The sequence below is a fragment of the Dromiciops gliroides genome, chromosome 2 (genome assembly GCF_019393635.1).
Source record: "Dromiciops gliroides isolate mDroGli1 chromosome 2, mDroGli1.pri, whole genome shotgun sequence".
NCBI lineage: Eukaryota > Metazoa > Chordata > Mammalia > Microbiotheria > Microbiotheriidae > Dromiciops > Dromiciops gliroides.
Window position 1 is genome coordinate 199,461,304 of NC_057862.1, and position 25,638 is coordinate 199,486,941.

Below are 25,638 nucleotides of genomic sequence, written 5' to 3' on the forward strand. Positions count from 1 at the left end.
TGACCAAAAGTCCTATTTCATGCTGATGCTGGTCCTTGTAAGTTTTAATATTTATTTACCTTCAAGAAATGGGAGAGGGAACAAATTGTACTTAATAGATTTGCAGATTCATGTACAATCTTCTTTTTTTTCTATTCTACTTTGTTTTGGGAATGCTTGTTTTATTCCTTAAGTTCAGAATAGAAAAACAAATTAATAAAAAAAGTTGGACAGTACTCAGGGAAGGTTTGTTTGGGGGTGCTGAAGAAGGAAGGAAGGTGAGGAGAGAAGGGGTCTGCCAGCAGTTTTCTGCTAAGACAGGGTGAAATCCAGATTTTCATAGTCACTGATGAGGAAGGGAAATGGGTTCTTCCATCTTCCCAGCAGCTGTTGGGATAATTTTTCTCACAATCTCATCTGGGTCATCAGAAGAACTCTCTTCAAAATATGCCAGGGTTGAAGCTGGATCATTCAGTGGAAAAAAACAGTCCATCAACAACTTTGTGTGAAGGATTGTAATAAGTGATGAGGGCACAAAGAAAGGTATTTAGGGAAGGAACTGTTCCTGTTCTAATGGGGAAGAAATAGGTATATACCATAGACAGAGAACAGCTGAAAGACAGTCTCAAAAGTATTTCAAGTTGTGTCTCACAGTATGTTTTTAACCTTTTTAGTGTGTCATGGATGACTCCTTTGGCAGCTTAGTGAAAATATGAGTCTTCTCAGAATAATGCTTTTAAGTGCCTAGAATAAACTACATGGGATTACAAAATAAACCAATTATATTGAAATACAGGTATCATAATCTTTCACTTGGCCTCCTAACTACACTCCCTGTCTCAAGTCTCTCTCCTTGTCAATCCATTCTCTACACAGCCAACAAAATGGCATTCCCAAAGCACTGATCTAGCAATGTGACTTCCCTACTCAATAACTCTCTTATCTCTAGGCTTAAATACAAAACTCTTCTCTTTGCCCTTTAAAATCCTTTACAACTTGGCTCCAACTTACCTTTCTGGGCTTATTCTCTATTACTCATCTTTGTATACTTGACATTCCTGCCAAACTAGCCCTTTCACTGCTCCTCACAAAGAGCATTCCATCTCCCATCTCCATCTTGCTCCAATGGCTGCCCCATCTCCCCATGCCTCTCCATGGTTACAACCTGCTTCATCCTCATCCTGATCTCTTAGAATCCCTAGTTTCCTACAAAGCTCAGCTTAACCACCATCTCTTACCTGAAACCTTTCCTAACCCCTTTCCCATATGTCAATGCTTCCTCCACACTCCAAATAATTTGTCTTCTTTTTTTGGAGTACTTCATATTTAATTCTCTGTATGCATTTTTCTCTGACCTATGTCTTCACCAGTATGAAAACTCCTTCCATTGGTATTAACCAAAGACTTGTTGGGAATGGGAATAATTTGGCTTTAGAAGCCAAAGAAAAACAAAAGACAATCCCCACTCTCAAGAAGCTCACAGTTTAATGGGGGAGACAAAATATATACAGGATAAATTGAACATGATCCAACTGAGTTAATGCATTAGCATAAAGAAGGCTAAGGAAAGGCTTTTTTTTTTTTTTTTTAGTGAGGCAATTGGGGTTAAGTGACTTGCCCAGGGTCACACAGCTAGTAAGTGTTAAGTGTCTGAGGCTGGATTTGACCTCAGGTACTCCTGACTCCAGGGCTGGTGCTCTATCCACTGCGCCACCTAGCTGCCCCTGGAAAGGCTTTTTATAGAAGGGAAACAAGGAGGGAGAGATGAAGAAGGAGAGAATTCCAGGAATGGGGGACAGCCAGTGAAAATACCTAGAGTTAGGAGATCTCATGAGGGAAAGTCCTGTGAGAATATACTGAAAGGTAGCTTGATGAGAGAATTTAAAGAAACTTGTGTGCCAAATCAGTAAACATAGTCTTTCATCTATAAGGCAGTAAGGAACCATAAAAGGTTTTGAGTGAGGTCATGATATGAGGAAAATATTTTTATGAAGATTAGCGAGAGGCAAGGAGACCAGGCTGGATGATTAGGTATGAACTAGAGTTAAAACAGGGAGAATAAAAATGAAGGTATAAATGGGAAAGAAAGTTCAAAGCAAGAACTGGAAGAAATTGGCAACTAATTGGATATAGTAGAGTCAAGGAGAATAAAGAGAGAAAAGCAACTTTAAAGTTCTGAACCTCAGTGACAAGGGAAAATGGTGATCTCATTAGCAGAAATTTTTTTTTAAACAGTGGTCTCTTTTTGGCAAGAGAGGAAGAGGGGCAGAGATAATGAGCTTCTTGTTCTCATTTCAGGGAACAAAAAAACTAAGAATTTGCTTTCAGCTATTTTTCCCAAATAGTAATCAAAACTATACCTAATTTACTCTATGATTGGACAAGTCCAAGGGAGGCAGTGTAACATAGTAGAAAGAGCCCTGGCTCTGGGTTCAAATCCCTCCCTTGATATCCGTGTGACTTTGGGAAAGATACTTAAGTTTCTGGAGCCTCGGTTTCCCTTATTTATTTAAAATAATGCAACCATTATACAATTTATAATTTTAGTAAATTATCTAGAACTAATGAGAGGTTAAGTGACTTCCCCATGGTCACATAATCAATATGTGGCTGAGAGGGGACTGGAGCCTAGCTCTTCCAGACTCAGAGACTGCTCTCTCTCTCCCACTAATATGACCCACAATCTCTTTTTCAACTGTTACTGCTGTACTATTTTAAAAAATACAAATGGAGAGGCCATAAAGTTTTGTTTTTCCCATCCATCACCATAATATGCAAAACATTCAGGATCTCTCAATGTACTGGTAATACAACATGGTAAAGATTTATGAAAAACAGATTTCCATAAATGCTAAGAACAATCTCTCTCCTTAAAACAGGCTTTCTACTTCCTTGTAGCTAAAGAATGACTTTCCCATTTGAAAATTAAATACATAAAATAATGAAAGATCATAAATTCAGAGCTGGAAGATACCCCAGAGGCCATATAATCCAATGCTTTTAATTTTTTTTAATTTAATCTTTTTTTTTTTTTTTAGTGAGGCAATTGGGGTTAAGTGACTTGCCCAGGGTCACACAGCTAGTAAGTGTTAAGTGTCTGAGGCTGGGTTTGAACTCAGGTACTCCTGACTCCAGGGCTGGTGCTCTATCCACTGCGCCACCTAGCTGCCCCCATCCAATGCTTTTATTTTAAAAAAAATTTTTTTAATTAAAAAAATTTTTTTTTTATTAAGTGAGGCAATTGGGGTTAAGTGACTTGCCCAGGGTCACACAGCTAGTAAGTGTTAAGTGTCTGAGGCCGGATTTGAACTCAGGTACTCCTGACTCCAGGGCTGGTGCTCTATCCACCGCGCCACCTAGCTGCCCCTCAATGCTTTTATTTTACAGATGAGGAAACTGAGGTTCAGCAAGCTTAAGTGAACTGAACCTATTAGATTGTGAGCTCCATGAAAGCAAGGAAGATATTTTGGTTTGGTGTGGTATTTTTTTTTGTCTTTCTTTGTATCCTCAGCACTTTGCACAGTGTTTGGCACAGAGTTAAGAGCTTAAGATGGCCCTGTTAACTTGCTGACTTAACAAAAATCATAAGTCATTAAGTATCAGAGTATCTCTGTATTCAAAAGCTATTCCTCTCTCCAATGTACCAGGCTAAGATCTTGCTGTATCTTTTTATTTTTTAAAGTCTTTATTCTGTCATAATTTCAGAAAACTATGTAAATATATTAACCAACCTATAATTATGGTGTAAGGTAATAGCAAGTCTCCTAACTATTGAGTAATAAAGATCCAACCTCAATGTCAGATGTGTCAAAGACATTAACCAAGAATCTTAGTAATGTAGCAGTCCAGTTGTGACTAGAATTAATTAGGCTGTCAGAGATGATCTCGGGATGCCCTTTCTAACTCTTAAGTGTTTTGTTGTTCCTGCTGCTGAGTTTTTTCAAAGAAAGTTCGGGGCCCGACAAATTGATTGTTATATTCTAGCCCTAGAAACTGTTGCCCATTAGACACTGCCGCAACCATGACTTTTACTCAAAGGGATGGGGGCTGAGAGCTGCGTGTGGGGCACATGCAATGTAGTGAAGTGCATAGAGTACTGGGACCTGGATTCAAGAAGATCCACGTTCAAATGTGGCTTCTGAAATTGACCAGATACTTCACTATGGCCAAGCCACGAAACCTGAGCCTCAGCTCTATGACATTTCCATCATTATAGGAAGATGGAGGCCTTAACAATGTTGTTCTGCAAATATGGTAGGTTTTCTAATGTGCCTATTTCCCTGCACTCTGAAGCGAACTGCATTCATGTGCATAGGTGTCTTCTTTGGAAGAGAATCACTTCTCAGCATGAAAAGTGCAAGCAGGTTTCTACCTTCCTTTAATTTCTCCCAATTCTTCACATGCATGCAAATACTCTGCAGATTTCCACATAAGATAAAGTAATTATAGGTTCCTCTTAAAAGAGAAAAGTATTTTACCATCTCATTGTTCTGGTTCCTGTTCCTGCCCATTTATTTTATAACCTTCTATACCTCAGAGCTATCTCATTGTTTGAGCTACATCGGAGCTCATAATAGGCACCCCCTCCTTGTTCTTCTTCCTCGGGAGAAGCCCAGGGATGTGTTCATTAATTTCAAAATCTGGCTGTGCATTGCCTACAGAGAACTGTGACCCAGATTGTAAAAGCTTCTCAGAGTCAAATGAATCTTTATATTTAAATTTTGGAGGACAGGGGCCAAGGGGGAAGAACACAACTTCACCTAATAAATGGTCTTCCTATCCAGTGATTAAACTTTTTATAGCATAAATAATGGTAAGATATGTCTCCTACTGAATTAATATATGTATACACATACACATGTTTATATATATATATGTATATGTGTGTGTATATATATGTGTATATACACACATATAGAGGAGAGAGAGAGAGACACAGAGAGAGAGAGAGAGGTTTTGTCCTTTTTCAATTCTTTCCAATTCTTCATGACCCCTTTTGAGATTTTCTTGGCAAAGATATTGGAGTGGTTTGCCATCTCCTTTTCCAGTTCATTTTACAGAGAGAAAATTGAGGCAAACAAGGTTAAGTGAATTGCCCAGGGTCACACAGCTAGTAAATTCCTGAAGCCAGATTTGAACCTGTTTCCTTGACTCCAAACCTGGCACTCTAGAGATCCATGGTGCCACCTAGGTGCCCATCACACACACACACAGATATGTTTGTATATATGTATATATATGAATTATAATAAGTTTCAATAAAAATCATTTCTTCATCTTCATTCTCTTCACCTTCTTTACCACCTGGCTAATATATAATCTTTTTTTTCTATAGTACTCACTATACTTCTAGGGGTACCAAATGGACCTGGTCCTTAATGATGAGATGGAACTTCAGACCATGTTTTCATTGTCTTATTTGTTTTTATTTGGGGGGTGGGGATAGGACTGGTGAGAGTTGCAATATGTCCCAGTTCCTCAGGGTTCCTCAGGATGATGAAGTGGGTGGTGGAGTACTGTGGTAGGTATGACAAGAAGAGTCAAAGGAAGGAATAAGTAGCAAGGAAATGATGGGTGAAAGCTCAAAGGGCTTAAAAATATTATCCCCCATTGGTACATCTTACTTTCAAACTACTTCTTTGGCATCCTGAATGATACTGTTCTATTCTTTCTCTAGACTATATAAAATAGAGGCTATATAACATAAATATAACACATATGTCACTTCAAGTCAATAAGTATTAAGTGCTATGCTGACCAAATGCCAAGCATTATCCTATATGCTGGACATGCAAAGAAGAACAATAAAGGTCCCTGCTCTCAAGGAGCTCACAATCTAATGGGAGAAACATCATGCAACTTTGTAAGAACAAGAGATCTCTAGGACAAAATGGAGGTAATCGTGGAGAAAAGGCACCAGCATTAAGAGAGACCAAGAAAGGCTTCTAACAAAAGGTAGGATTTTAGCTGAGCCTAGAAGGCAGCCAGAAGGTGAGGAGGATGCTCGTTGCAGGTATGGTGGGCAGTCAGTGAAAATGCACAGAGTTGGGACATAGACTCCTTAGCACAAAGCAAGGTGGCCTATTTCATTTGACTGTAGATTATGCACAGGAGAATAAAGTCTAAGAAGACTAGAAAGGTTGGAAGAGGCCAGTAAGCCAAGAGTTTTAAAATAGAAAGAGGATGGGGGGGCAGACAGGTGGCACAGTGGATAAAGCACCGGCCCTGGATTCAGGAGGACCTGAGTTCAAATCTGGCCTCGCACACTTGACACTTACTAGCTGTGTGACCATGGGCAAGTCACTTAACCCCCATTGCTCTACACATACACACACACACACACAAATTAGAAAGAGGATGTGTCTTAAATATAACCCATAGCATAGAACCCCAAGTTTTACTCTTTGGTGGCTTTTTTTCTCCTATCTCCAATAGTCTTCCCATGGAAGTTAAGAATATTTCTTATTACTAGGTCTCCAGAGATGTTTTTAAAAGAGTCCTTAGCTCCTGTGCAAGTGTCTATATGTGTGTCTGATACATGTATACAAATTATAGATGTATATACACATGTACATACAGGCATATGCATAAACACATGTGTATGTATACACAGGCACATGTATGTACATGCACATATGCACTCCTAATTTGGATATGTGTGTATGCATACAGGTAAACAGTATGTATATATGTATTACATATACACATTATGTGTATACATGTGCGTGTGTACACATACACACATAATTATGGAGCTTGCACTTTTATTTCATCCCATAGAAAGAAAGCAAAAACCACAAGTGACTTATAAAAATTTATAAACTGTCCTAACAACTTTCCCTCCTTCTAGGGAGTCCACTCTCCTAGAAAGTGGTTGAGGCTTCCCCGGACAAAAGTTTGCACTAGAGGTTGCTTGAGAATAAATTCCTTCCCAACCCAGTTCACCTAATTTAAAGTAGTAAAGGAGTTGGTTTTGGTTTTTGTTTTGTTCACAAGAACCTATATTGGTCGGTAGGCACATGGTGCTGTGTGTGTGAGTGTGTATGCAGACATATGTGTGTTTATGTGCATGAAGGCATGGATGTTGGTTGGTACGTCTACATGTATATGCCTGTGCATACGCAAGCATCTCTGTGCATGTGTCCAGCTCAGTGTAAGGTTCAGACTTGTTTTTCTACATTGTGACTTGTTCTCCTGTTGCTCCCTTAGCTCTGGGTCAATGTAAAATCCCAGAGTGATCTTAGAACTCCCAGCCATATGGTCTTCTCCTCTCCTTGAACCACATGATTCCAGACCTAGGAATTCCTACTCTGCCACTACCTCTTCTCCATAACTGCTTTCTCCAGGGATGAAGAGGTTCCCTGAGGAATGACTGTTCTGATAAGCAGTGTTATCCTCCCTGAGAACCCAAGACCAATCTCTGGTCTTTGTACACACTCAGCTCTGCCAGACTTTTCCATTACTTCCTATAAGTCAAGGTTGTGGCTTCAGCTCTAAGATAGTCGTGGCTCAATCAATCATTTCCAATACAATGTCAATGGGTCAAAAATTTCTAAACCCAAGAGCACTCCCATCAGGAAGAGGTCTTCAATCATCTCTATGGGCTACCAAGAGAAATGTCCACACCTTCCACAAGGGAGATAGCTGTCTTCAGGACAAGAACAAAGGCTTCATCCTTTTACCTTATGAAAGTGGCCAAGCTATTTCTTGTCATCCTCCCTACCTATAGAAACTAATAAAAAAAAAAAAAGGAAAGGCTGAATAGTCAACCATTTTTCTCGGCATGGATAGCAATCATCATACATTCAACATTCACCAGCCAGGTGATCATTCCTATAATCATTAGGAAAGGTGAATCATTCTTTTTCTAGCAGCTATTCAGAAGGCCCAGGAAAAAAAACACCTGGAAAATGGTTAAATAAGAGAATTATAATGTCTTTTAGGAAAGGTGAACTGTTCTCTTAGAGAGCTTCATTTATAAATCATGTCAGCCTCACCCTCAGTCACCCAATGGAATGGCTTCCCATTTCCACAGAGTGCCAAAAGTCTCTTTCTTTATAAACTGTGGAAAGGTGCTCCTTGAGAGAAAGAGCTAAAACCTTCCTTACTCTACGAGTCAACTTAACTTTGACTATGACCTTGAGTTTGGGTTATCTTAATTATCACAACTTGACAGGGCTATTCAATGAAGTTATTACCCTTGCAATTCAGCTACTTATTGCTGACTTTATAGAAAATTCACAACAAAAGATTTTACCCACTTCCTCAAGTTCAAAAAGGGGGGTGATATTCATTGGCATTGTTTCCCCAACATTAAAGAGATTATTACCCTATGGTCCAGTGAACATGAAGGAAGGGATATGAGTCACACAGAACCAGTTCTGATATGATAATCTTTGCAGAATTACATTGCAATTAAATTCTATTAGACTACTGTACAACTGAAGAATACAAATATTACTTCATTACATTCCTAATACAGGTTAAATTATATACTGACTTTTGTTTATTCTTCCTTAGCTTTTTCTTTCAAATTTGGCCCTTATTTCTCATGCTCATTGTTGGTAACCTACATTACATTGTCAGCATTTATCTACTTCTCGGATGATTGGAATGGCCTTACTGATCTCCATGACTTCAATTCCCTTTCTCTCTGTCCTGAACATTGCTGGCTGGTTCAACTTTCTAGAGCACCACGTTCAGTCTATTTTTCCTTAAGAAGCAATGATAGCTCCATGTTGTTTGTTTATTAGATCAAGAACACACTCCTCAAACAAGTATTCAAGGCTCCCCATTACCCACACTCATCTTCAATCACCTGGCCTCACTTTTCACAATACAGTTTCTCTTTTACTACACCACACTTTAGTCATGTACCCTTCACTGCAAGTTAGACCAATCTCCGTTCTATTCCTATGAACATCATAGGAATCCTGTTCATGTCAGGGTCTGTCTTCCCACGTAAAGTCCAAACTTCTTGAGGACAAGAATATTATCTTCTATTGGATCCTCTGCCACATATATCACATGGTATCTCATTGCTCATATGGAAGTCAGAAGAAATGATACAAGAACACTTTCAAGGTGTCTCTGAAGAACTTTTGAATTGTGAGACATGGAAGACACTGGCACAGGGCCACCCAGCATGGTGTGCCCACATCAAAGAAGGTGTCGTGTTCTACAAGCAAAGTAAAATTGCAGTAGCACAAAGGAAACAAAAGATGTACAAATTTAGAGACATTTCCCTCATATGAACTATTTGTATCCAATCCTCAGCAGAGCCTTCTGAGCTTGTATTGGTCTGATCAGCCACAGACACACTGCAGATTGACCCTAACATAGTGTCATTTTGGTCCTCTTGGAACACAAAGGACAACAACCATTGCTGTTAACTTGCTATTCAAAGAAACTCTATAGTCACTCTATGTGCTTGACAAACTATGGGAGCTAATTGCAGTTTCTGTAAATTTCTTGAATGATTTAACTGTTTTGCTTCATTTTATTAAATATAGTCAAACTGAAAGGCAATGCAGCATAGTGGGAAAAGTGCCAGCCTCGGAGTCAGGAAGGCCTGAGTTTAAGTTCCACTTCTGAAACATTCTGACTCACACACTAGTTGTGTGACTCCAGGAAAGTCACTTAACCCTGTTTGCCTCAGTTTCCTCATCTGTTAAATGTACTAAAGAAAGAAATGGCAAACCACTCCAGTATCTTTGCCAAGAAAATCCAAAAAAGGGTGGGGTGGGGGCACAAAGATTAGACTGAAAACGACTAAACAACAACAATCCTTGTAGTGAAAAGAGTAAGAGATAGGAAATGATTAAGGAGCAGAGAGAAGGCCAGTTTGGATGGATCACAGAGTGGAAGATGGGGAATAATGTCCAATGACACTGGAAAGATAAGTCAAAGTCAGGTTGCGTGGGGTTCTAAAAGCTAAGTAACAGAGTTTATATTCATCCTACAGACGATAGGAAGTCACTAGAGTTGGCTGAAGAGGGAGTCACAGTAAGATCTACACTTAAGGAAAATTACTTTGGCAAAAGTGTATAAGAATGGACCAAAATGATGAGAAACTGAGACAGGAAATCACTTTTTGTGATTTTTTTTTTTGTAATAATCTACGTGAGAGGTAATGGGGGCTTGAACTAAGGTGGTAGATAGGAAAGTGGAGAGAAAGGAATGGATTGGGAGTAATAAAGCAAAGGTAGGAATGGCAAGATTTAGGGGGCAGCTAGGTGTCGCAGTGGATAAAGCACCAGCCCTGGATTCAGGAGGACCTGAGTTAAAATTTGGCCTCAAACACTTGACACTTACTAGCTGTGTGACCCTGGGCAAGTCACTTAACCCTCATTGCCCTGCAAAAAAAAAAGAAGAAGAAAAGAAAAGAAATGGCGAGATCTGACAATCAACTGGTTATGTGGGATGAAAAAGAATAAGAATTCCAGGATTATGCTAAGATTAAGATCTTAAGACACTGGAAAATAACAAAGATTTCTTTGAGAGAAATAGGAAAGCCTAGAAATATACAGAGTTCAATTTTAGATGTGTCTCCAGGACAACCAGCTTGAAATGACTAAGATGCAATTGTGTGATGTGGTACTGAAGCTCAGGGAATAGGCTGGTGATGGAGATATAGCTCTTGGACAGAGAGAAGAAAGGCATAAGACAGGACCTTAGAGATTACACACAGTTAGGGAACAGCATATGGCTGATGAGCCAGCAAAGCAGACTGAAAATAAGGTGGTCAGGCTTGTAAAGGAGAACCGGGAGGGAGCAGTGTCACAAAACCTGAGAGGACAGGGTATCCAGAAAGAAAAGGCAATCAATATCATCAAATGTTGGCAGAAGGATTAAGATTGAGAGAAAACCATTACATTTGGCAGTTAAGAATGTATTGATAACTTTGGAGAGATTGGGCTCCTGAAATTAAAAATCAGTAGATGGAATCAAGTGTACATTTAGAGGAGTTGATCTTGGGACGATAGATCACCTCTTTGTTATGAGACTGTGGGGAAAAGGAGAGAATGGAAGGTAACATGCAGGGGTTTTTAAATGAAGAAAATGGGAGAAGAGTGGCTTCACTTTTTCAATGAAACATTGACATTTTCAAAAAAAATATTTTTTTAATTTCAGTAAAAAAAATTCAGTTAAAAAGAGAGACAAAGTCCTCAGCTAAGGAAGTAGGGGAGGTATGGAGGTCTTCAGGATGGAGAGCTTCTGTGGGAAGTGAGATAGAGGATCCTTTAGGGAGAAATAGATGGACTGCCTTCATGCAGCAGGGCCCCAGATGAGGTTGAATAACATGCTAAGTTGTCAAAAAGTTGCCAATTAGCATTGGTAAAGGGAGTTTCCTCACTAGGAGCCCCTTATGCTGTTAAAATCATATGTCTGAACAACAGTAAAATGTCTTGAAAATACTCATTAAGAAAGTTTGACTAAAAAAAAAGAAAGAAAGAAAGTTTGACTGTTTACAGCCAGATACAGAGATAGGAGGTAGGAAAAGAAAATTAAAGAGAAAATTAGACAGTAGAAATGTCATAAAAATCATGAGTCCAGAATTTAATTAGTAGTTCAAATCAGTGACAGGTCCTTCCTGAAAAAGCTTAGAAGCAGTATCTCCATGTCACAAATAATCATTTTAATACTAAAATATGTGATATTCTTATCCTTTGAAAAATACTAGAGGGGCAGCTAGGTGGTGCAGTGGATAGAGTACTGGCCCTGGAGTCAGGAGGACCTGAGTTCAAATCCGGCCTCAGACACTTAACACTTACTGTGTGACCCTGGGCAAGTCACTTAACCCCAATTGCCTCACCAAAAAAAATACTAGAATATGTTCATTTAGGGTCACACCTCTGAATTTCTGTCTCGATCACTAACTTGAGATCTTCTCAAAACAGTGCTGCAAACAAATAGCTGCCACCATTTGGGTTTTGTATTTCATAAGTTTTTTTTAAATTTTATGGTATTTCTTTTTTTTTTTACCAAAAATTAAGAGACATGAAATAGCAAGGAGGAAAGAGAGAAAAGAAAAATCTCTTTGAAAAAAGAGATTCCGTAAAGAATTCCCAGAAAGAATTTCCAAAATAACAAACAACTCTGCTCCTCCCATATACTAGTGACAGCAGTTGACCACCTTGGCCCTTGTAGGATTAAAAACTGCTCCCCTATCAGAACTGTAACTCGCATGGCAAAGCCATGGCTTTGTCCCAGAACGCCAACATCTTGTTGGGGGTGGCCTTCCTTCCTGTGCCCACCTGAAATAGAGCAACACATACCCAAGTCTCCACAATGTGTGGGCTGAGCTAGCTCTTTTCCTTAAAAGATATTGAAAACATCCTTGAGATTTACTTGGCTCAGGCAACTTAAGGCTTGGACCATCAACTTTGCTTCCTGACCACTTGAATTTTTTTTAAAAAGCCACAATGAGTATCACCTCTAACCTGATACTTGACTGGTAAACTCCTATGGCCTACTCAGAGGCAGGGGAGCTGGGTTATCCCTGATACATATACTTTTTGAAAAGCCTTTCGTTGGTATGCATCCTTTTATTAACCGTTGGATGAACTCTGAGTATCTTGGTGCTTTCCCATCTTGAACCTACATTGCTTAGGGACTAGCCTGGTCAGCACTGGCCTGTAACATCTCCCCACAAGTGAATTCACCCCAGGTGCAAAAAGTCCTAGTTAGATTCTCCTCACTATCATCATATTCCTGCCAAGTCAGTCCCTATGGGGCATGATACATTGCCCACCTAATCAAAAAGGAATTTAACTTGAAGGCTGCATTGTTTGGAGTGTCCCAATAGCAGAATGATGCTAAGTTGGAGAAATTCCAGAAAAAAAAAGAGAAACATCAATGAATAATGGAAGTATAGTATGATTGCCTAATGAGGGAAGATTAAATGGCAAAAGAGCATCTTCTCTAAATCATCACAGCTGGTCTAAGCAGCAACCTAGAGAGAAGTGATCACAAGTGAGGACTAGAGATTTGTCAATATCAAAAATAAATAAATTAATTAATAAGTAAATAAATAAATGCATGAATGGGCAGATGAGTGAATAAATAAGTAAATGAATAAAATAAATAGGTATATAGATGATAGATAGATGGATAAAAATAAAAATAAAAATTGGACCCAAAGTCCAAAAGGGAAAAAGAAAAGAAAAAAATCAAAAGAGAAAGGATAAATTTAGGCTAAGAATCTAGGGGAAATTGTACAATGTTGTGTTTTATAGTAATCCCCCTAAAAAAGACAAGAACAGTCAGAACCAGATTGTAAACTATTGAATCATTTTCTAAATTCTTTAGCTTAACATTTAAGGTTCTCATAGAGCACTTTCTTCTCCTTTAATCTCTTTCGGCTCTATTTTTTTGTTTGTTTGTTTTTTTTGTTTGTGGGGCAATGGGGGTTAAGTGACTTGCCCAGGGTCACACAGCTAGTAAGTGTTAAGTGTCTGAGGCTGGATTTGAACTCAGGTACTCCTGAATCCAGGGCTGGTGCTTTATCCACTGTGCTATCTAGCCGCCCCCTCGGCTCTATTTTTATGTTGTAGTTATTTTCATATTAAATGTGCTCTCCATGGTAGATTATAAACTCTATGGATGTCCTCACTAGGACCTCCTTTCTCTAAGCCAGACATTTATATTGGTTTCAACCAATCTTTATATGGTATAAACTTGAATGCCTGTCACCATCCTGGTTAACCTTCTCTGGATATTATCCTACTGGTCAATGCCCTTCCTAAAATGTGGTACCCAGAACTGAGCATGATGTTTTAGATGTAGTAGAACCAGATCAGAGTATGTAAAATTATCACCCTTCCCAACTCCCTATCCCGCATTCTAGAAACTAAGCTTGTCTTTATGTACTCTCAAATGCCATCAGCTTTTGTTGACTCCTGTCATCTCACAGTGTTAACTCATATTGGCTTGCAAACGCCTAAAATCTCAGATGAACTGCCACACCTCCTCCTTTGTGTGCTAGAGAATAAACTTGAGAGCAGGGTCTGTTTCATTTTCATCTTCATATCGCCAACACTTAGCACAGTGTCTGGCACATAGTAGATGCTTTATAATGCCTGCTGACTTCTTGATGGTGAAGCTCACATTTTTGTCTGTGTCTAAATTTAAGACTGAAACAAATGAAAAAACCCAAAAGACAGAGTTTCTGGGTAATTAATAATCAATTTATTAGACTGGCTGGCAATCAAGTTTATTAGACTGGCTTGGTAACCAAAGATGTCCAGTGGAGACCCTGAAAAAAATAACCCTTCTGAAGGGGAATTCCCTCGATAAGTGAAAATCAACCTTGATTGGTAGACATTAATGAGGGGGTGGGCTAAAAGTCTTCAGCTCTTCCTGCTGAGAACATGGCTTGATCATGAGATTCAGCCATGGTCAGTAATCTCAACAGGGAAATCAATCTCCACCCAGACCACTCTAGTTGGTTTTCTCCTTCATGAGCAGGATCACCCTAAACTCCAGTGGAGGGGTACAAGGACAGGGGCTCCTTTCTCAAAGATGAGGACTCTCTAATCAGAGGTTAGGTCTCCTAGTTGAGTGGGGTTGAACCCAAGATTGAAGAGCATGTTCCTTGAGGGCTAAGAGTAATTTAATCAATTAGTCGTGTCCTTCAAAGACTGACTTAGCAAGAGCTGAGCCTTAATGAGGAAATGGAGAAAAGCCTGGATCCCAATCTAATAATTGGCTATTAATATAACAGTATAATCATAATTTCTCTCAACATTTTATCTATCCCGATTAAATTTCACTATGCTCAACCCAATGTTACTTTTATATCTCCTCTTCTTATTTAATTTGGTTCAATTTAACAAAGACTTATGAAGCACCTACTATGTAAGAGCTTTGTAAGCTATGTAAGATTTGGACATATAAGCTGCATTAGACACTTCCCTGCCTTTTAAAATAGAGTCTACAAAAGCTAATTTTATCTTTCTTGATGACTCAGAATCATCATTATGTCCATCAGTCACTGTAATGAGCTCTTACAGTGACAGGCTCACAAGCTACTGAAGCACGTAGGGGCATTTTATACTGTATCAGATGGTCCCAGACTGCTGCGTTTTTCTGGATTTGTCTGCTTTTCTTTACCTTTGTCTCTGTCTTTGATGTCTGGTTGGCAGCTATCACTTTTCAGGGCTGCTAGTATATCTTACTACCTCTTTGACCTTTTGCAAATCAGAATCTCTCTAAATCTCAGTTTCCTCATCCATAAAAGCAGGAGGTTTGGATGGCTCTAAGGTTCCTTTCAACTTGGAATCCATGATCCCTTTTCTAACATTCCCTTCCCATCCTATCACCACTCCCCTTTTCCTAATGTATCATTCCTTGTTTTTCTAATAGAATAAAAGGTCCAGTATTATTCCTTCTTTTTTTTTTTTTGGTCTTTTTATCCCTAGACAGAATTTTCCATTTTGATAGGATGATAGATTTAAAGCTGGAAGAGACCTTAAATGACATGGAGTTCCAGTCTCTTGTTTTGCATATGGGGAAACTGAGGCTCAAGGAGATTCTGTGACCTGCCCAGGGTCACATGACTAGGAAGAATATGAGGTAGGATTTGAACCCAGGTGCTCCTGACTCACTAGTACAGTGCCCTATACATTATGGCACATTGTCTTTAATGTCTGTTGATTTGTTTAATTTTAATATGATGAAAACACAGGTAATTCAGCAGATGGATAATTGAGATATTCTTTCAGAGTCAAAGATCTTCAGCATGAAGGTCAAAAGGCCTCTCCTATAAAGGTAGTAAATGAGATTTCATTGTAACTTATTTGGACTCTCAGAGACTTCCCCCATTTGACCCAACCCTTTTCCTACATATGTTTTAAATTTTTTTCAATTTATGGAATAAAACAAGCATTTCTATAACATTGTTGTTGTTATTTGTCCCTCATTCTCAAAGAAGACCACGACATTGGGGTGATGTAATGACTTGAATTGGATTTAAGTGAGGGAGGGCTGTGCAATGTCACCAACTTCACTCTCTCTTCTAGAGCAATCTGGGTCCAGTGGCAAGATATAGATCAGAATGACTGTAAATAACATGAGTATAATTTTTAAAAATCATTGCACACAAAGCTGCAAATCTATTATATACAACTTACTATTCCTTTTAAATATATGATAGTTACCATGTAACTTTTTTCCTTCCCCCCAGAGAGGGCTAACATTAGACACAAATACGTTTATGTGTGTATACATATACATATGTATTTGTAAAATCATTCTATATATAATTCTATTTATCAGTTCTTTCTCTGGTTGCAGATATCATCTTCCTTCATATGTCCTCTGTAGTTTAATTGGGGTCTTTATAATGGTCAAGATTATTCATTCAAAGTTGTTCTTAAAACAATATTTTTGTTACATACAACATTCTCTTTGTCCTGTTCATTTGACTCCATTATTTTATGCAAGTCTAGCCATGTTTTCCTAAGATCATCAAGCTCATCATTTCTTATAGTAGTATTCCATCACAATCATATACCACAACTTTTTCAATCATTTCCTAATTGAAGGGCACCCCCCCATTTCCAGTTCTTTGTCACCACAAAGAGCTACTATAAATATTTTAGAACATATATACATATATATATATATTCTTTTTCTATATCTTGGGAAGGATTTCTTTTGACATGAACTTTATTCCCAGATAAGCACTATGTTATAGGATGGTTCCTGCCCTGGATCAGTTTGTAATCTACTCTTAAGAAGAGATCCCTAATATTCATGAAACCATTAGATAACAATGAAATCCTAAACTATTTGGTATTGACTCAATATGATGACAGCTGAGAGTAGGGAAGGGATCTGGGTGGTATAGTAAAGGAAGGGCTCACAAGAGAGAGGAAGAGCTCTTCCTTGGAGTATTGGAAAGTGGATTTTACTGGGAGCCAAGAGACATATAAACATCAAAAGAAGAGCTATTATGGACTCGGGATCAAAACATTAGCTTGCTATTTGATCACAGTCAACAAATTAAGCCTTTGTGATAGAAAACAGACTAGTGGAAAGAAACTTGGAATTTAAGTTAAGTTAAGTTAAGTTAAGTTAAGATTTAGGGTTCAATTTGGAAATGCCCTGGCTCTGTAGGCTTGGCTACAACACTGACCATTGAGTTCTACCCGCACCTGACCAAAAATTCCCATTACCTCATACTAAAAAAAGTGGTCATTCAGCTTTTCCTTGAAGACTGTTGTTCTCTCCTGAGCCAAAATTTTCTCCTTTTGGTTGGCTTTATTAATTGGAAAAATTTTTCTTACATTGAGACGAAATCAGTATCTACAACTTCACCTCATTAGTCATAATTCTCTTCTGGGGCCAAGTAGAAATTCTTCTTCCATATGGTAGTCCTTCAGATATTTTAAGCTACTTACATCTCCCAGAAGTCTCTTTTCCAAACTAAACATCTCCAATTTTCCTTCAAACAATTTTCATATTGTGTGATCACAGGATGCTCTACCATTCTGCTTGTCCTCATCTGGTCCCTCTTTAGGTTATCAGGAACCTTTAAAAATAGCACCTAGAACTGAAGTTAATACCCCTAGATATATGTAGATCAGAGTAGATTCCTATCTTCTCCAGGTCATACATTTCCAATTCTTTCAAATGATTTTCATATTGTATGACCTCAAAACTTTTCATCATTCTTTTTGCCCTCCTTTAGACCCTCTTTAACTTGTTAAAGTGCTTTTAAAAATATGGCACCAAGAACTAAACATAATAACTGGGATATATTTGATCAGAGCAGAGTACAGCAAGACTTGCATCACTTTACTGGTTTTAAATAGCATGCCAAGGGGCAGCTAGATGGCGCAGTGGTTAAAGCACCAGCCCTGGATTCAGGAGGACCTGAGTTCAAATCCGGCCTCAGATACTTGACACTTACTAGCTGTGTGACCCTGGGCAAGTCACTTAACCCCCATTGCCTAAAAAAAAAAAATAGCATGCCAATAAACATTTATTAAGCACCTACTATTTCAAGTGGCAGGGGACAGCTAAATGGCTCAGTGGATAGAGCACTAGGCCTGAAGTCAGGAAGAACTGAGTTGAAATCTGGCCTCAGACACTTATAGCTGTGCGACCATAAGCAAGTCACTTAATCCTTATTTGCCTTAACCCACTGGAGAAAGAAATGGTAAACCGCTCTAATATCTTTTCTAAGAAAACACCATGGACAGTGTGATCCATAGAGTCATAAAGAGTAGAACACAACTGAACAAAAAATTCCAGATGGAGATTGTTTTATAAGGTAATTGGTGTTCTATGGGGGGGGGTGACTATAGTACAAGTGAGAATTCTATGGTGGAGATAAAGATACGAGAGGCAAGAGTTGAGACAATGGAGAACTAATGAGCTCACCAAGCAAATAAAAGAGTCAAAGACAGAATGTTGACTGTATCTCCAGCAAGAGAATAAGAGAAAGAACATGTACCAAAAGAAGCCAGGAGAAGGACATTTAGGAAATCAAGAGGAAAACCAGGAAGTACAGCATCACAGAAACAGGAAGAAGAGTTTCCTTAAGTAAGTGGCCAACAGACAGGTGCAACAAAGATTTTTCAAAAATGAAAACAGAGAAAAATCCATTTGATTAGGCAAGAACAACATCATTTGTCATATTTAAAAGCAGTTTCAATAGGAATGGAAAACAGACTACAGGGGGTTAAGAGGGGAATGATAAAGAGGAAATGGGTGAAAAGGGAATAGCTCACATTTTCAACAAGTTTGGCTGAGAAAGGAAGGAGGAGAAAGGGCAGAAAAGGGTTTTTTTGGGGGGGGAGTTGGTTTTGGTTTTGTTTTGGGGGTTTTGGGGGTAAATATGAGAAGACAAAATGATTGAAAGTAGAAGGGAAGATATAACCTAGTCTCTCTGCTTCTACCAAATGCATTTACCTCCCTTGACAGCAATCTTATTTTGTAAAATGTTCATCATATCATTGCACAGATGAGTAACTGGAGAGCACTTTCTTGGAAGCTGGGAACCTGTTTAAAGAAATTCCCCATACTCCAATTCTTCTTTGCCAGCTGTCCATGTGGTGTAGCAGATATCTCTAACATGCAAATATCCTTAATATGCAAAGTTTCCTTTTCACAGAAAATATTGTTAGCCTCAACAATTTGAATGAAGGCCAGAGAAGTTAGGAGCAATTTCCCTTTACCAACTCAATCCCTGACTGTTACTTTTTACTACATTGTTGTCAATTCACAGGTGCATCTTTCCTAAGTTTGCAAAGAAAAAGGCCGTGAAGTTGGCTCTGTTCATCACTGCAGTGGGATGAACATTACTTTAGGAGGAAAAACAAAACAATTTCTCAAGATTGCAATGCCAAGAATATAAAAATAATATTATTAGGGAGCTGGTTTCTTCTCACTCTCTGGTTTTTGACCTTTCATTGTTTATTCATTTCCTTCTCATAGAATAAAGTAAGCCCACTGAATTCTACTTAAACAAACACCTGCAAAGTACCCAAAATGTGCCAGGCCCCAAGAGGAAATCAGGTACAGGATAGGTCGATAAATAACTATAATACACACTTTACAATGTGTATTAGAACAAAGTATATTTGTAAATACAATTCACCTTTATAAACAAAGGAGAGGTAAGAGCAAAATAAGGATCCATTGAAAATGTTAAGAAAAGAAGGGACAGATCACTTCCAGACCAGGAGATGAAGAAAGGATCACTTTGTGAACCCGACTTTAGCATGGAAGGAAGTAATCATCAAGCCTTTTGGTAGGATTGAGGAAAACCAAGATAAATGGATTTTCAAAGTGAGATTCAGGAAGGTTTTTATATTGTATACAAATGTTATTTATCCCTACTATAATCTTTTTTTTAGTTAAAGAATGGACCTCTCAATCTTGTTCAGGCTAGCATTGCTCAGTCTCCTCAGTAGCTGGGATTATGGGGGTAGGCCACTATGCCTGGTATATCTACATGTTCACTGGCATGGATACTCTATTCTGAACTCTCCTTCCCATATTAGGGCAAAACTAGTCTAGCCTATACAGCAAGGACTTTTTAGTTTTAGCAAATGTTACTCCATATGCCACAGAGAGGTTAATGACTGATACATAGTAGGTACTTGATAAATGCTTATTTATTGAGACGTGAGTTATTATTTACCATGAGAACTTCTAAAGCTTCTAAAAAAAACTTTCTTCCATAAAGTAAGGAAGGTTTATATTTTCCTCCCACGTTTCTAAAAATAGGAGCAATAACAAACTTCACTGAGAAAGAAATCAAGTGAATTCACTGTCTCATTTAGAAACAACATATTTCTCCGAGTCCAGAGATCTGAGCTAAACTCCAAACCTTTTAAGGTTTAGTCTGGTTTCCTTGAATGATACAAGCTTCTGGGTCGAAAGAAAAAAAAAAAAACTTAAAAAAAAAAAGGCCTAATGGCTTGTCAAATTTCTTACCAAAGAACATTTAAGCAATAAGAAACAGAAGTATTTGTTTTTAAAATAAAGGTGGGAGGGAAAATACAAAAATGTATTTGTCATTTAATTTTTTAAAAATTTATTCTCTTTGAGACTGTCTTTAAAAAAAAAAAGGCTGATTCTACAATATTCATGCCTTCAGGAGTTTGCACAACAGTGGTTATGTGGAACTACAGGATTTATCAGAAAGTTTAAATTTCATCAACATGGTTTTTTTGGAGAACAAAAGAATACCTTAAAATTTTAATAAGAAAAAAATCAACTGGGAAGATCAAGATACCACATCAAGATTATTACACTGGTCCCTGATGCCCTGGGGTTAAGCAACTATCTAGGGGACATATTATTTATTGACTCTGTAAAAAGGACAAGTAGACCTTGGACCACTTAGCAAAAGAGGTAGCAAGGTATCTAAGAAACACTGAAAGCATAATCAGCAGACCTAAATTCAAATCTTCTATCTGCCACTGACTACCTGAATGACTTTGCACAAGTCACCTAACCACTCTATGCCTCAATTTCCTCATCTCTAAAATGAGAAGGGTGGAGGAGATAACTCTCTAATATTCCTTCCATTTCTAAATAGGATCATAATCCTATGAAAACAGGCAATGAAAACAATCATCTGAACTTTAAACCTATTTAAGGTAAATTCAGTACCTTAAAAGTGGGGTGAACCTTACAGTCATCAGACATCTCTAGGTGTGTGCTAGAAGAGCCAGGTGATAGACTAATGAAAGCTGATGGTTAAAATTTCAGAGTGAGTATTTACACTCCAGAAATCAGGAAAGGTATGTCAGGGCTTTATCTTTTTATTGTCTAGAATTAAAGAAAACAACAGAAAAATTGCTAACAAACAAATTAAATTTAAAAGTAGGTCATGAATACACTTTCCCCCAGAGAACCAGTTGTTAAACATTTAGCAGCACATCCATACACACAGGAGTCAGAATTTCTTCAATCTTAAAAGTTCCACTTAAGGCTTTACGCTTAATATTCCTAGAACATGTTAGAAAGAAGGTATTAAAAAATTCTGAGAACACTAAATATACATATATAAATATGTATTATGACTAGAGACCAAATGTTGGCCAATGTTCTAAGCAGGGAAGAACATTCATAAATTATCCTTCTGTTTATACTTCAGTTTGAAGAGTTGTGTTAGTGTAAGCCATGTTTTCTATCTTGAAAAGAGGCATTTCCATAAGAAACTGCTGGCTATGTGAGTTTGGCTCCTCTGTGTCACTTGGAAGGCAGTGGAAACTAAAGCCTATGTATGAGGAAGAGATACAAAATAATTTTTAAATGATCACCAAAATCTGAGAGGAAAAAAAAGAAGTAAAAGCTAGTAAGCTGCAGAAAAAAGGCCTAAATTTGCTCATTATTATTGTTTCAGACTTTGAGGTCATTATATCTTTAGGATGGAACATTCATTTCTTACAGTCCTATTTATCTTCCTCTAGTCTAAGTATCTGTTTTAACTAAACTGTTCAAAGTCATCCCAATCAAAAATCAGTCAATAAACATTTATTAAGTACCCACTATATGCCAAGTAATGTGCTAAGTGTTGGGGTAAAAAAGGAGGCAGTCTCTGCCTTCAGGAAGCTTATATTCTAAGATGCAAACAAATATAGATAAAGCAATCTATGTACAAGATAAAGAGGAAGTAATGAAAGAAGAGAATAGAATGAAGAGGGGTTAGGAAAGGCTTCCTAAAGAAGGCAAGGTTTTAGTTGGGACTTAAAGGAGGCCAAGGAGTTGTTGTTTGTCCTTTTTTTGTTTGTTTTTATGGGGCAATGAGGGTTAAGTGACTTGCCCAGGGTGACACAGCTAGTAAGTGTCAAGTGTCTGACATCACATTTGAACTCAGGTCCTCCTGAATTCAGGGCCAGTGCTTTATCTACTACTCGACCTAGCTATCTTTATTTTCAAAGAGGACCTCATGAAATAATAGGTAATGTCTTGACTTGTGTGTGAATTGGATTTAAGTGAGGCAGAGCTGTTCCCAGGGAGGTCAGTAGTAAGAACAGAGAAGGAAGTGTATTCCAGGCATAGGGGACAGCAAGAGAAGATGCTTGTAATTGAGAAATGGAGTTCCTTGTTAGGGGAACAACCAGGAAGCCAGTGTTGCTGGATTAAATAAAAGGTACTGGGGAATAAGGAGCAATAAGACTGGAAAGTCCTAGGGGGCTAGGTTATGAAGGGCTCCGAGTTCAGAAAAAGAGCATTTTGTATTTGCCCCTGAAGACAAAAGGAAAACACTGGAGTTTACTGAGTAGAGGGGTAACATGATAACTCTTGTGATTTAGGAAAATCACTTTAGTGGGAAGGGAGAATGGATTGAAGTAGGGAGAAACTTGAGGCAGGCAAATCCACCAGTGACTAAAATTTAAAAACATTTAGACCTTGGAGCTAGAGGAGACTTTACAGGTTATCAAGTTTAGCCTTCTCCTTCTGTAGATGAGGAAACTGAGGCTTTCAGAAGTCAAGCAACTTGCAAGCAAAAAAAAAAAAATCACTGAGGAAAAGACAAAAACGAAAATTGTGTAACTTCACATCAAAAGAATCATATTGATTCAGTCGATAATCTCACCTGATGAGGTTTGTAATCAAAACCTAAGGTTTTATTTAGTCTAACAAATTATTACCCATGCCTATAGAGCTTTAATTCATGAATCTGCCTATTAATATTCCTTGCTGTGGAAATTAGCTTCTGTTGGGTCTTTATCCATGATATGTGTGTGTGTGTGTGTGTGTGTGTGTGTGTGTGTGTATAAATTTGTCTTGTGTTGAGAAGGGACCCAAAATATTGTTCCATAAAAGTAATTTTCCTTGATTTATATCCAGTTTGGTAATATAATTCCAATTAGGTTTTTTAACAATACATTATCTCTTTAACAAAAGATAATTAAAATTAGCTTGTCTAATGAAAGTGTGGTTTACCACATAGCTGTTATCCATATTGCCAGTAATGCCAAATTGCTGGTATTGTAAGTTCTCACAAAATGTTATAATGGATATTCATCTTAAATATTAATATATGCTACAATTAGTCTTAATTTTAAAAATTAAATGCATATTTTAATTCATGTGTCTTAGCATATTTACCCCCCAAAGGGCCACTATGTAAAAAGAATCAATCTGTTATTAAAACACACTCTTGCCTAAAATCAGAAAGTATGCGGATAAGTCCATAATATACAGAAGAGAAAGACTATAAGTCTGATTACCCTTACCAAAGGGGTGATTTTTGATATTTCATGAGAACAAGTACCTCTGCTTTCTTTCAAAAGGACCTTCTTGACAGTATGTTGACAAGTATTATTAAGTGCTTATTATATGCCAATAACCACAAAATGAAGCGTTAAAAAAAGTTAAAAAAAGAAAAGTGTTAATTTAAGGATCATAGTCTCCATGAATGATTATTGAATACTGTATCTACAAAGATGACCAAAAATGATGAGGAAAACAACTGTTCAACCTAGGACCTACCATCTCAGTTCCTGAAAACCAGGTGATTCTGCCACTAATTTTAAGGATCTTTGGTTTTCTTCTGCATTGGCCCAGTCTTACCTCAAGCGACCCCTACTTTGAGTGGATTCCAAGAAAGCTCAGTGGAACACAATCCCACCATGGTTCTTTGGATTCTGGACCAAAGTAGAGCAACATTCTAGTTTAGTCAAGACTAAAGATGATAGGGGTTTGGGACAGACAGCCTCCGGCTTCAACAGAATGAGAAGCTTTCTTTCTCAAGCCTATTTTATTCCAATATATAACTGTGGAGTTTTTCAGACTGGCCTTCAGAGATTGTTTCTCAATTGGGCCAAAGCCAGCCTTAGGCAAAATTGTGAAATTTATTTTTAGCAAATCCCTCCTCTTAGGATTTGTCTTCCCCTCCCTACTGAGCCTCCAAGTTAGTTCAGTAGCAGCTAAGTTGTGTGGTGTATAGAGCTCTAGGTCTGGGGTCAGGAGGACCAGAGTCCAAATTCAGACTCAGATACTTAGTAGCTATGTGACCCTGGGCAAGTCACTTAACTTCTGCCTGCCTCAGTTTTCTCTATCATAAAATTCAGATAACAGCACCTACATCACAGGGTTGTTGGGAAAATCAAATGAGATAATAATTGTAAAGTATTTAGGCAGTGCCTGTTATGCAGTAGGTGCTAGATAAATACTTATTCCCTTCTTCCTCTCCCTCTTAGGGTTCTTGGGCTGCTAATTCCTTATAGAAAGAGCCCCAATTTTAGCATTTCAAGTGTCAGAAGAAAAGATCTAAGATACATATAATTACAGTCTTCAAATATTTATGGGGTTATGATATGGAAGAGGGATTAGATTTGTTTTGCTTGGAATCAGAAGGAAGAACTGAGATCAGTATTAGAAGGTATAGACAAGGGGGGGCAGCTAGGTGGCGATATCGTGGATAAAGCAGTGGCCCTGGATTCAGGAGGACCTGAGTTCAAATCCAGCCTCAGACACTTACTAGCTGTGACCCTGGGCAAGTCACTTAACCCTCATTGCCCTGCCCTCCCCCCCAAAAAAAAGAAGAAAAGGGTATATAGAGAAAAATTTTGTTTTAACAAAAGGAAAAACCCACAACTAGAACAGTCCAAGAATGTAATTGACAGCATCGTCAGTTTCCTATTACTAAATATATTGACATTGAGGTTGGATAAATATTTTTCTGTGATGTTTATAAGTAAGCTTCATTATTTGGATCAATGTTCAAATAAATGACCTCTAATAACATTTTTATTATTCAAGGGGAGATATAATTCAAGAAACAGTCCCTTGAAGGGAACTTCTCCCTCCCCAAACACATGTCATTTTGTTCTATTCCTCTTTATATCTTGGTTATTTCTTTCCTTGAAAATTGTGGAAGGTGGAAGAATGTTATAGGAGCTTTTCATTAAAAATGTAATGTTGCACCCAGTCTAGGTATTATAGCTCCATAGATCTGTAGTATGGATCCTAACCTTTACCGAACTATAGAAAAGAAATCTTACTTTGTGTTATCAAAGCTATCAAAAGTGACCAGCATTTTAGCCATTCTTGAGTTATTTTAAAAAAAAGATTCCAGAAACTACAAGGTTAAATAATAACAAAAATAATAATGATGCTGATAGCATTGATATAGTACTCTAAGATTTGCAGAGTGCTTTACAAATATCTCATTCTATTATCTCA

The 25,638-nt window shown here is 37.9% G+C and overlaps 1 protein-coding gene across 3 annotated transcripts in view; it reads right to left on the minus strand.

Moving 5' to 3' along the window:
* The window catches only part of AKAP6 (A-kinase anchoring protein 6), a 594,007-nt gene that overhangs the window by 445,074 nt on the left and 123,295 nt on the right, over window positions 1-25,638 (minus strand). The window lies entirely within an intron of this gene.